Source organism: Elephantulus edwardii, unplaced genomic scaffold (assembly GCF_000299155.1).
Source record: "Elephantulus edwardii isolate Elephantulus edwardi_28Jun2011 unplaced genomic scaffold, EleEdw1.0 scaffold00008, whole genome shotgun sequence".
Classification (NCBI taxonomy): domain Eukaryota; kingdom Metazoa; phylum Chordata; class Mammalia; order Macroscelidea; family Macroscelididae; genus Elephantulus; species Elephantulus edwardii.
The window spans coordinates 18800951-18814103 of NW_006399758.1; positions in this window are offsets into that span (position 1 = coordinate 18800951).

The window sequence follows — 13153 nt, forward strand, 5'->3', positions numbered from 1 at the left end:
ACCTTTCTTTGGGATAGGAACAAATAAAGATCTCTTCCAGTCAGTTGGCCAAGTGGTTCTTCTCCAGATTTCTTGGCACAACTTGGTGAAAATGATATAGCATGTAATAAAAGAAAAGATATAGTATAAAATGAAAAAGCCTGAAATTGATATTAAAGCACCTTATTTAAAAATCAAAGTGAAGTCCTTTATTTTTAAAGTCAGATTTTTTGAAAATCCTAAAAACTCTTAGTTTTCAGAAAAAATGTAGATGAAAGTTAATGTGTATTAAACAACTACCGTGAACCAGGTTTCCAGTGACTTTAAGATAAGCGTTTTTATTTGTTGTGGAATAATATTCAAAACTATGAAAATGTTTCGGCTTAATGATCTGATAGAAACTGGTGGAACCCCTAATCTATAAGCCTTAGTCACCCTTTGAACTTGAAACAAAACTGACCCCTGTGGCTCTACCTTCACTAAGATAATACATAAAGTGAACAGTAGCACGAAGGAGGTGCTCCCTCCTTAAAGCAATCAACCACACAAGTTCAAAGAGAAGCATTTGTCCAGGAATACATTTCAGAAGGCAGGAAGGGGTAGTATAGAAGGGTTAATGGAAATGAGAATCACAAGGTGGAAGAGAAGGGTGCAGCTATGTTGTTGGTATTGTAAGCAATGTTATCAAATAAAATGTGCATGGATAGATACATGGGAAAACAATTTGGTGTGTAAACTTACACTTTTTTACAAAGCAAAATCTGTGCTTGAGGAGGTATTGAGTTTCTTTCAGTGGTAATTGAAGTATTTTGGGGAAAGAGTGGTGACAGTGATATGTAGTGATATGATGAACATAAACAATGCCATCAAATTTTACATTTAAATTTTGCTGAATTGGGAAAAATTTCTACATATATAAAATATCTAAAAAAGTTTATCTATCTATCATCTATCTATCTATCATCTATCTATCTATCTATCTATCTATCTATCTATCTATCTATCTATCATCTATCAATCATCTATTATCTATCTCTCTATCATATATACCATGGCAAATACACACACATACACTCTCATTAGTAAAGACAAATTAATGAACTTAAAGCTCTATGAAGGCAAGATCCCTTTGTTGTCAGTATAACCCCTGTGCCTGACAATGTCACCTACTTCTTGGCAGGTGTCAGTGTTTGTAAAGGAATCACGACTCTACACAACTGCCTCTTGAGTAGCAATTGTTTTAATTCCTCATAAAGAAACTGAGTTTTTAGAGGTTATGTAACAAGGTCTTTCTGTTATTAATTGTTAGCTCATAGACTTTAGTAACATCTGATCGCAAAGTCTTTGCTTTACACACTGGTTTCTTGCTTCAGCTAATAATAGTAATGATGTGTTATTGCTGTTAGGTGTCAAAGACCACTCTGGCTGCATCTTTTCTAAGATATCCATTCTTTTGGCAGCATATGGAACATTTACTACTCTTCTCCAGGACATTAACTCAAAGGCATCAATTATTTTTCTGTCATCCTTATTCATTGTCCAGCTCTCAGGTGCATAGGAAGTGACTAAAAAGACCATGGCCTGAATCAGGCACACCTTAGTCATCAAACTGCTATTGTTGCTCTTCAGTTTTTTCAAGAATACCCTGACTGTGGACTTGTCCAAAGCAATCCATCTCCTGATCTTCTGACTGCTGGTACCAAGGGTCTTGATTGTGGATGCAAGCAAGAGGAAATCATTAACAGTTTCAATCCTATTTGTACAATCCTGTTCATTCATGTGGCAAAGTCAAAGCTAATGGCTAGAGAAGACATTTTGAACAATAAAGTCTTCACACCACGGTTGAGTTGGTGAGTTTGATGAGGAAGAACTAGTTCTTAGAGAAAGACTTTATGTTTGCTAGAGGGTCAGTGAAAGAAGAAAACCCTCAGTAAGGTGGACTGACATAGTGGCTACCACAGTGGGCTCAAATCTTGTGAACATTATGAGGATGGCAGAGGATGGGGCAGTGTTTTGCACTGTTGTGCTCAAGATTGCTTGATATGATGTGAGTGGGAAGCAATACAACAACATATTCAATCTTTCCTCCAACCCCGATGTCAGTCCCGTTTTACAACAGTGGCACTATGCAGTATTTGTCCTTTTGTGACTGAGATATTTCACTTAGCATCATGTCTTCCAGGGTCACCCATTTTGGATAATATTTCATGAGTTCTTTGTTTTTTCAATGCAGCATAGTATTCCACTGTGTGAATATACGACAGCTTCTCTGTCCATTGTCTGTTGATGGGAAGTAGCAACATTTTAACTCCTACAATCCTATCAAGAAAAGTTACATTAAAAGGATAATGATGCCACTTTCCCTCCCTCTCCTTAACTGTTATTTTATTACTTATTCATCTGAAAAAACTATTCACAGATTCAAAATGAAATATTTTATTTTTGGTGTTTTTTTTTTTTTAATGTTTTTAAATACTGCCCTAGTGGTAAGTGACCCAGTGGTAAGAAGTTGCTCTGCAAATCTCAAAGGCACATGATTTGAATCTGCTTGCTGGTCTCTGGGAGAAGATGGACCGTCTCCTACTGAGCTATTTTCTGTCTCTGAAAACTTGTTTGAGGGTCAGCTGTGAGTTTTTTCTGACTCAACTACATACCACAACAATAGTAGTGGTAAAGAATTACACTGCCAACCCAAAGTCATGTGATTTGAATCTGTCAGATGTTCTGCAAGAGAAAGATGAACAAGGGTGTGATTTACAGCCTCTGCAAACTCCCTCGAGGATCAGCTATGATTTGGTTTGAACTCCATAGCACATAACAATAACAACGGGAATGCCTTCATATTCAAACTTGAAGAATCAAGATACTTATTAAGTGCAATGTGTAAGAATGTGCCAGCTCTTGTCTTATTATTTAACACATAGTTACCTGTTATTTGTGCCTTTGGTTGAACTTTTTTCCCCATAAGGGTAGATCAGGGAAATCATCTACAAAAATGTAACTACAGGAATGAACTGAAACACTCTGCAAAAATGCCCACCTGAGAGAAGTTCAGATAAGTGAAAAAGAAGGTAAGATTGGGGGTAGGTATCTCAGAAATGGAAGTGCACTTTGTTCATCTGGAGCATGCATAACTTGGTTTTGGCTCCTAAAAAGCTCCAGGAGAGAGGATCCAGGTTGAAAAGAAGGAGCCAAAGTGGTAATTTGAGGACAGAAACAAGCTAATTTTAGACTGTAGACATGAGATATGGAAAACATCCACAGGATTATATTACCAAATTCATTCTGTTGCCAGGTCAGAATACATTTAAATAGAGAAGATCAGATGTGAAACTGCTCTTAACAATAAAGTCTTAGAAGGTCAGTGCTCAGCCATTGCTCTGGGCTCTAAAACAAAGATATGAAGTTTTGTTCAAGTGGATATAATTCAGATCAAATGGAATTCTTCTACCTATTTTAAAAAAGCTCGAATGGAGACATTTGAGATCAATAGAAAAGTATTCTGGAACTGCCTCAACATTCTCTAGATAATAGGATAGCCAACTTTTGTTCTTAATGTTCCTTGTCTACAAGGGTCTACAGGAATGGGGTTGTAAATGAATGTCAGAGTCTTTCTGCTACAATACCCAACCAAGAATAGTTTCAAGATGCTAGCCTTCAGATTGATGCAAGCCCACAGAGTAAAGGAAGACAAACAAGAATAATGTGAGTTTTTCATAGAACTAATTTTATGAAGCATAAAAGATGAGTCTTAATTCTGAGATTAATATCTTCTTATGATTTGATTTTAGAAATATCTTTTCTTTAAAAAAGTAAATGGTAGTATTGGTATATATATATATATATATATTAATCATTGTTTAGCATAGTGAGATGTGTATGCCCATTTATGAATTATTGATACATTAAAAAGCTACTCTACAATTCACTTTAAGAACTTACATTTTAAAAGATCCTACAATTCACTTTAAGAATTTTTCTTCATATATTGAAAATATTCATGATTATAAGAAGTCTTGATGACCTTTGTTGATCAGTGTACACAAAGTCGAGGCTTTGAAGGGTTTAAGTGGCTTGTTAGGTAATTCCCCTCCTCTTCATTCTTCCCAGTGTAGCATTCTCAATATTTTGTAGTTTTTCAAGTGAGTATGTTTGATCTCTTCTCACTTGATATTTAGGTGCTTGGCTGTGCCAAATGCCAGGGCCTTTGCAAGCCAGGCTAAAGTCCCACACATTTATAGCTTCGTACTTGAAGGGTACCATTTTCATTACATCTGGTCGAGTTGTACTTGACTCATAGCTGACCCTCCGTTAGGTTTTCAGAGTCTGTGAACTGCATGGGAGGAGATTGTCCCTCTTTCTCCCATGGAGCAACTGGTAGATTGAGATTGCCTGCTTGCCTTTTTGGTTATCATCTCCTTGCCTACTAGGCCATCAGACTCCCTAGTGGATGAACAACAGACTAAAGATTGTAAGCTATATGATGTACTGTTTTCTCTCTCTCTCTCTCCGAGGATAATAGTAGTATATTTAAGGATCATGAATAAGAAGGAAAGAGGGAAGATCCTGTGTGAAAAACAATGTATATTTGTTAGTAATTGCTAGAACATCAGTGGTACATAATGTCATCAATATAATTTCAATTTTTAGCTTCGAAAAAACTGCAAAAGAAACGAATTGACATGTGGTGCATCGATTTTTTTCCCATTGCAAAGAATAGGTGTGGCTGACAATTATCTGTAAAAAAACCAAAAAAAAGGTCTTTTGCCTCTAATAAATTCTATTGTAATAAATATTCCTTACATTAGGATTCTAACTGCAGCCAACTACTTTTCTGGGCTTTCCTTGTCAGTCAGTTTTGCAGAGGCCTGCCCACTCACCCAGTTTCTATTGTCACCAAACTTTATCAGGTTGATTTGGTGTTCAGCACAAAGGGCCTCTATTAACTTGACATAAATGGCTCATTACAGTTCGAAGCAAGCTCACAAAGATGGTCTTGGCGCTTGTCTACGGCGTTGACAGCTTCGCAGATTCCGTGTGCCAGGCCATCATGGATGAGGGTGGTCTTTAGCAGCTCATGTAAAGTGGTATTAACATCTATTACACCTCCAGTAGCTGGGCCTTCTTCAGCTACGGTGGTGGGTTACTGGTGGAGCGGAATCTTGACGGCAATCAGTGACTGGGAAAAAGAATATTTATTTTTAATTTTTTTTTTGTGTGTGTGTGTGTGTACCATCAAATTGGATCTGACAGGTACAGAAGGAGGTTGCCCCTCCTTCTCCAGCAGAGCATCTGGTGGATTCGAACCACACACCTCTGGGACTGTAGTACAGCTTCTTGCCACTAATAATTATTTTTTTTTAAAGTTTTCATGCTGTCCTACTCTTTAGTATCCAATGATTATGAAGATGATGTACAGCCAGAAATTTTTCCTTTTGTTATATAGAAAGTTACTATGACTCAACTCTGTGGTAACCACCACTACCACCACCACCACTAAAGTATCAATCATTCATCTACAGAGAAACAGTTCATTTCAGAACACATAAATTAATATCTAGATTGGTAAAAAGGATTATAACTCTTAATAGCAAAACTCACTTGACCCTTGCACCTTTTAAATATCTTCCAATGACATTGACAGTGAATTAGAAATAGTAGATCTGATAATGATGCATGATGTCCCTCTCCAAGGAGATGAGTGACCTTTTTTTTAAAGGATTTCACTTTTTAAAAAATTTTTTTAAATTGTATTATTTTTATGTGTACCGTCAAATCAGATCTGACTGGTACAGGAGGAGATTGCCCCCCTCCTTCTCCAGGAGAGCATCTGGTAGATTTGAACCACGTACCTCTGGGAGAATGATCTATTTTTATGTGATTTGCTGATGGAAAACCCACTGAAGGGTCAGCTATGGTTTGGTTCAGACTCAACAGTACACAACAACAACGACAACAATAACAACATAGATCTGTAGTAAGAAGCTGTACAGCAGTCCCAAAGACATGCCATTCGAATCCACCACAGAAAAACAGTCTCTTCCAGAGTGATTTACTGCCTCTGAAAACCTGCTGGAGGGTCAATTATTGGTTTGTTCCACTTGATGGCACAAAACATCAACAACAAGAAGAAGCAATGTATCCCAAGTATGTGAGACAATGCTTTGTTAACTTTGTCTCCAAAGAGCATTCTAGCTATATTCTCCAAGACTTATTTGCTTATTCAGTACATTTATCCAACACTACACCTCAAAGGCATGAATTTTCTTCTGTTATCCCTATTCATTGTCCAGCTCTCAGATGCATAGCAAGTGACTGAAAAGACCATGACCTGAACCAGATGCACCTTGGTCCTCAAACTGACATCATAGTTTTCAATAATTTGGAGAAGTAACTGATTGCAGATTTTCCCCAACACAATTTATCTCCTGACTGCTAGTACCAGCGATTTTGATTGTGGATTCAATTAAAAGTAAGTCATTGACAATCTCAAACTTTTCTCGATGTTGATATTGCCTATTGACTCAGTGGTGAGAATTTTTGGTTTTTTGTTGTTGACATGCATGTAATTCATACTGAAGGCTGTGGCCTCTGATCTTCTGCAGCAAATGCTTCAAATCCTCCTCACTTTCAGCAAACAAGAATAGGTCATCTGTACAACACAAGTTGTTGATGGATCTTCTTCTGATCCTGATACCACATTTTTCTTCATACAGTCTAGCTTCTTGAACAATTTATTCAACAGATTAAATAGACTTAAAGGGAGGATCCATCCCTGACACGCATCTTTTTAAATTTTACCATATAATGTTTTCTTGCTCTGTTAGCCTCTTGGTCTAGACACAGATTTCACATGAGCACAATTAAGTGTGCTGGGATTCCCATTCTTCTCAAACATTAGGTCTTATTTGTTATGACACAGAAGATAGGTATGTGATAAGAGGTATATCTTCTCTCAATTGTGCATACTAACCATGAAAATCAACTTATAAGAAAACTAGGAGGTAACTGTAAAATCATATTTGCACAATAAGTTCAGGGGTAGGAAAGAATTTTAGTATGCTTACAATGGAGGCTTGACCTAATATTTTGATGTGTGATGAAGTTGAAAATATGCAACTTGGGATATAAAATTGGCTTGTAGGAAAGGGAAAGGAAATTTGTGGTTTTTTTTTCTATTTAAAGATAATTATGGTTTCCTTGAGCCAACTCCAGGAGATTTAATAACTTTTTGTATTGGAGAAGGGTAGCCATGCAATATGTTATCCTTTACATCTGTGTTCAAACTAGAAATAGCACAAGTTGGAACCCCAGTACAGTTGATTCATTGTAAACGCATGCTTTAATTCTTCTTTATGCCTTAAAACTGTATTTAAGCCCTTTTCTGGTTCTTGAGCTATCTTTTTGAAAATCTATTGGTAAGTGTCTGATGGGCTTGAAGGAATGACTTCTGAGAGGTAGAACACTATGACCTTCCCACTCTGATCATTTAAAAATAACCTCTGATGTGGCTACAATCCTCTTTAATTACCTATGTATGCACCCCCTTGCTAGACTGTTAACAAGGAGTGGTTTTAGACTCTGCGTAGCTACTAGAAATAAAGCTATAATTGTTCTATGTTGTGTGATTCTATGATTTTTAACTGCTTGAGTACAAAGTATCTTGCAAGGGCTATTTCTTCAGCTACAAAGTTAATATTTTGCATTTTGAGCTAAAATCCAGTCATATAATTTTGACTAATCCAAGTATTCCTTTAAATTCTTACAAATTCCTTTAAATGCTTACAAATGTAGAGAATGGTAAAAAATGGATTTCAGAATATTTCCAGATTATTTGAAGCATCTTATCACATAAGATTTATTTGGGCAAGTGAACAATGATTTCAAAAAACATAATAATTAAGGAAATAGTTAAAGTATTCCTCTTGGTAGGAATTAAAGAAATGTACAAATGCATGTCAAGCATCTTTTTTTTCTCCTTATTTTCTTACAAGAACATTTAAAGAATTTTATAGAGATTTTTATTTTGTTATTTTCCCAGAAGTAGATTTAGTGGGAATTTATGGCTATTTGACACAGCACAGTTACATGAACACAATTTGTCAGGCGGGTAGAATCAGTGTGCTGGTCTGATCTCAGCCTGCTGAGATAAAGTCTAAGGGATAAAGAAGCTCAGAGTCCACACACTAATAAAAAAGTGATACTAAGAGGGGGTAAATGATGTACACTACATTGAAACAGATGAGGAATAGAACTGCTTGAAAGGAATATATGATTGGGTATTATTTGCATGACAACAGTCCAGAATAAGAATTGCATAGTAAAGTGGACTGGGGAGGGGGGGATTGTACAACAATGAAAGTATTTTTTTCAAAGAGAAAATCGAACTCTGGTAAGGGGGAGGGGAGGAAAATGTGTAACAATGAATCAATGAAAATCCAAGTTCTGTACAAACTTTCATTAAAATATATAAAAAAATTGATATTGTATTGTGGTACATTCATATGATGGAACACTATGCAGTACTCAGGAGCAACAATTTTGAAAAAAATACTATATAACATGACAGGCTAGAGAGCATTATGCTGAGTGAACAAACTCAGGTAAATAAGAACAAATACTGTGTAAGACCATTATTGTAAAAACAGAATGAGAACCAGTAAGATGAGTATGGATATCCAAAGTGGGAAGAGGCCGAGGGAGATTTAAGATAAGGAGGGCGGAAGTCACTCCGTCTCAGTTTGGTGGGTGGAGGAAGGGGACAAAAAACCCCCACAACAAACTCTCAGCAATGTACATGAATGAAACCAATGTAAAGAAGTTACTGTATGCAAGCCAATAAGGGATTCAATTAAAAAAAGGAGAAATGGGATTATAGGACAAATGGAAAAGCAAAGATAGTTTGACGTATTTTCTTTATTTTGACTTTACTGAGATCTTGGAGTATTTGAAAAAACAAAAACAACAAGTGTTATAAAGCAACAAAATTAGTTCTTAAGCTGTAGGAAATAATTTGTACACAGAGTAATAAAATACAAGAAAAAGATGATGGTTTAAGGTCTGAACATGATGGGATATACCAAGGCTTGAGGGATGGAAGTTAAAAAATGAGTGAAGAGGGAAAAAAAGCAGCAAAGTGACAGAAATAACTCTCATGAGTTATGTTTAATTATTTAATTTGATGATATGAGTTGTTTAATTATATGAGTTGTTTAATTATATGAGTTGTGGTGATGAGGTGGATAGCTGTCGACTAGAGAAATGAGGTTGTCAGGAAGTTCATTATTTTATACTTCATGGCTCAACTTTTACCAAATGATAGACAGGCTCATTTAAAGGCGAGATTCTTAGGCTTCTTTAGTTTCATGACGATCTAATATTGAAACAATATTGACCTAATAAGACGTAAAATTGAATGGAAGCTGGCTTGGAGGTAGTTAGGTAAAAGTCACTATCTGGTGGATGCTTATTGTTATGTGTCATTGAGTTGCCTATGACTCATAATGGTCATATGCATAATAACATTGAACCCTATCCTATCCTGAGCCAGTCTCACTGTCTCTGACACACATACCTACTTTTACCCCAGTTACTGTGTCAATTCATCTCATTTAGGATCTTCTTCTCCTGCGCTGTCCCTCCATCTTTCCAAGCTTGATGTCCTTCTCCAGGGACTGGTAGTACCTGGCCACATAATCAAAGTATGTGAGGCAGAACTTCAAAATCCTGGCTTCCAAGGAGCAGCCTAGTTTGATTCTCCCCAAGATTAACCTATTTGCTCTCTTGGCAATCCATGGTATGTTCAATACTCTTCACCAGCATCACACTTCAAAGGCATCAATTCTTCTTCTATCAACTCTGATCATTGTCCAGCTCTCTGATGCATATATCAAGTACTTGTAAAGACCATAGCCTAAATCAAGCACAATTTAGTCTCTGGATTGACCTTGTTATGGTAGATAGACAATGCTTACATAAGCTTGAGGAATTCAGCTTTGATAGGAAAAGGGATAGCATGGTGATTAGAAAGCATGTAGAATCAGATAAAAACATCCTATATGTGGACTAGTGTATTCCACTGCTATTTTTAGGGGGGCATGAATATATGAAAGGAAGAGGAAGTGAAAGAGAAGGGAAAAGGTAAGAGAAAAGGAAATAGGAAGCGGAAAAATGGAATCAATGGAGAGGAGTGAGAGGAAAGGAAGGAGGGAGAAGAGGGAGGGGAAGAAGGGAAGAAAAGAAAAAGGAGGAGAGGAAAGGATAGAGAAGAGATAGGAGAGGCAAAGGGAAGAGAATCAGTGTGCTGCTGTTGCTAGGAGCTTTTGAACTGGTCAGACTCATCCTCATCCCATGCAAAACAAAACGAGACACTGTAGGCCATCCTTACAATTTCTCTTGGCTTCAGTCCACTACTGCAGTCACTGTGTCAGTCCACTTCCAGGAGGGCTTTCCTCTTCTCCATTGACCCTCCATCTTACCAGGCATGATGCCTTTCTCCAGGTGCTGGGTTTCCCTGAGAATGACAATTTGCATGTTTAATCAAGAGTGTTAGAGAACAGGATTGATATTCTCCTTTCCAAGGAAAACAACATTGTTAAGATCATCTATTTTAAACTTCCTTGTGCTAGGGTAATAGTTTTGAAATTTCCAACTACACACTCTAAGATTCTGGCCATTTTTCCTCTCCTTCTTCTTTGCCTTGATCTGAATCCCCAAGGCTTTCTCCTTCCAGTTTGTCCATGAATAGGAGGAGGACATTCTTCATGCTCTCTGGACTTTGCTTAAGCAGCACCTCCGGCCAGGGTTGGATGCCAGCCTTGGTCTTCTCTGCATCTCGTGCTCTTTCCTATTTTTTGGTGTGCTTTTTGCCTTCTTCCCTTCCCAGCCACAAAGTATTTTCTTGTCCCACATCCCTCCTGGGAAATCTCTGAGAATAGCAGAGAAGGATTAGAAAGTCGGCACAATAAACGATGAATTAAAAGTGGTGTACATAGGAAACTTAAGACCAATAATCTCAATTGTGATACTTTCCTTGGAAAGCAGAATGTCAATATTCTGCTTACTGAAACTTTTTAAGCATACAAATTCATTTAAGGATTCTCAGATTTGCCATTGAAAGTGGTCAATATAAAAATATCAAAGTGAGTCATAAAAGGCTGTGTTTTAAAGAAGTTTTCTTTGGATATTGAGAGTCTAGGACCTTTTATGAAATTTTAGAACCCGATGCTTGGAAAGAAAACACAACTTTTAAAAGCATGCCCACATTTGGCTTTGTTTCTATGCTGCCAAAACAATTAAGAAGAACAGTGAAAAAAAAAATCACTCATTCATGTGGATGTTTTCAAATACCCAGATGTTTGGTGTCATGTACACTAAATGTGAGGTGACTAATTGATGGGGTTGTTGATATTTCACATGCTTGGCATTGTGTAGAGAGATTCTGATTATGCTTCAGATAGGGGAAGTACCATTTGTTTTATCTGCTCAGTTGAGTTTCCAAGGCTGATGGTGTCAAATAGATTTTTTTCTGTTTGACCTTTATGGACTCAGTTCAGCTTCTCATGCTTTTTTGTCTCACAAAAATGCAAGTGCAGCTTTTTTATTGCCTTTAAATCCCATAAACTGCTAAAAGATTTGAAAAAGAAAAAAAAATCCTGTTCCAGTAGAGAGCATTTCATCCCAAGGAATAAAATTTTCCTCTCCTCATTCCAGCAAATGAACAATAAAAAAAAAAATACATGAAATCATAGTATCACCAAGTCTGAGAATAAACACCCAAATTTGACTGTTTTATTTAAGGTCGAACTATGGAATTGAATGGAGACAAGAAGAGAAAGAAACCCACAGATTGTATGTAAATACACTTTAGTATTTTAACACCTCAAGATTTAGGAGTTCTTAGTAAGAGAATAAGTAATTTAAACTTGATATTTTGAACTACATGAGTGCTGTTTGCTAACAGTTGATTTTATCCCTGTTACCTACCTGGGTTAAGTTACTCATCTTAAATTGATTGTCTTCAATGTGGAGCTTCATGAGAAAACTGGAAAAACAGATCAATTTAGGGACCAAAGAGCTACTGCAGAAGAGTTTTTCATTTTAATTTAAGGGACTTGGGCCTGTAACCTTTTCTTCAATATGTCTAATGACTTAATTCCACAAAGGTTGACTGAGTTGTTTCTGTTTGAAGAATACTTGCCTTAGAACTGTGGATTGTATAGAGCTGAACAAGGTCACAAATCTCACATTGCAAAATCAAATTTGTTGTTATTATCCTGAAATGTGCTGTTTGATAAAGTACATCACAGGAAGTAAGGGGTGCCTATCAAACTGAAACTAATGGTCAATTTTCCATATTTTGAGACATTGTCATTGTGAATTATATTGAGACTGAGTCGACTCTTGAGTCTATGGATATAAACCCTCAAGCTCAGCTCCCCAAGGTGTTTGATTATGGTTTATAGGCTTTCGTATTTGCCTCCGGTTGCTATTGTTAGGAGCCGTTGAGAGAATCAACCAGCAAGTTTTCAGAGGCAGTAAATTGTACAGGAGGAGATTGCTCATCTTTTTTCCACAAAACAATTGGTGGATTATAACCATGTGCCTCTGGATTGGCAGCATAACTGACAGTAGACCAGCAGAGCCTCCTGTTGTTGTTGTAACAGGCCATTGAGTCGCTTGTGACTCAGCAACCCTCGGTACAATAGCTCGGAACCATGCCGTATCCTGAGCCAATCTCACTGTCCCTGACACACTTGCCTCCATTACCCCCAGTCACAGTGTTAATTCATCTAAGCCAGGGTCGTCTTCTCCTGCACTGTCCCTTTACCCTCCCAAGCATGATTTCCTTCTCCAAGGATCGATCCCTTCAGGCAACATGACCAAAGTATATGAAATGGAGCTTCAAAATCCTTGCCTCTAAGGAGCAACTTGGTTTCACCCTCTCCAAGACGAAATCATTTGTTCTCTTTGCAGTTCATTGCATGTTCAATAGTCTTCTCCAGCACCACAAGTCAAAGGCATCAATTCTTCTTCTGTCATTTTTGTTTATTGTCTAGCCCTCTGATGCATAGTAAGTAATTGCAAAGACCATGGCCTGGATCAGGTGCACCTTAGTCTCCAGACTGACATCCTTGCTCTTCAGCACTCTGGAGAGGTTCCTAACAGCAAATCT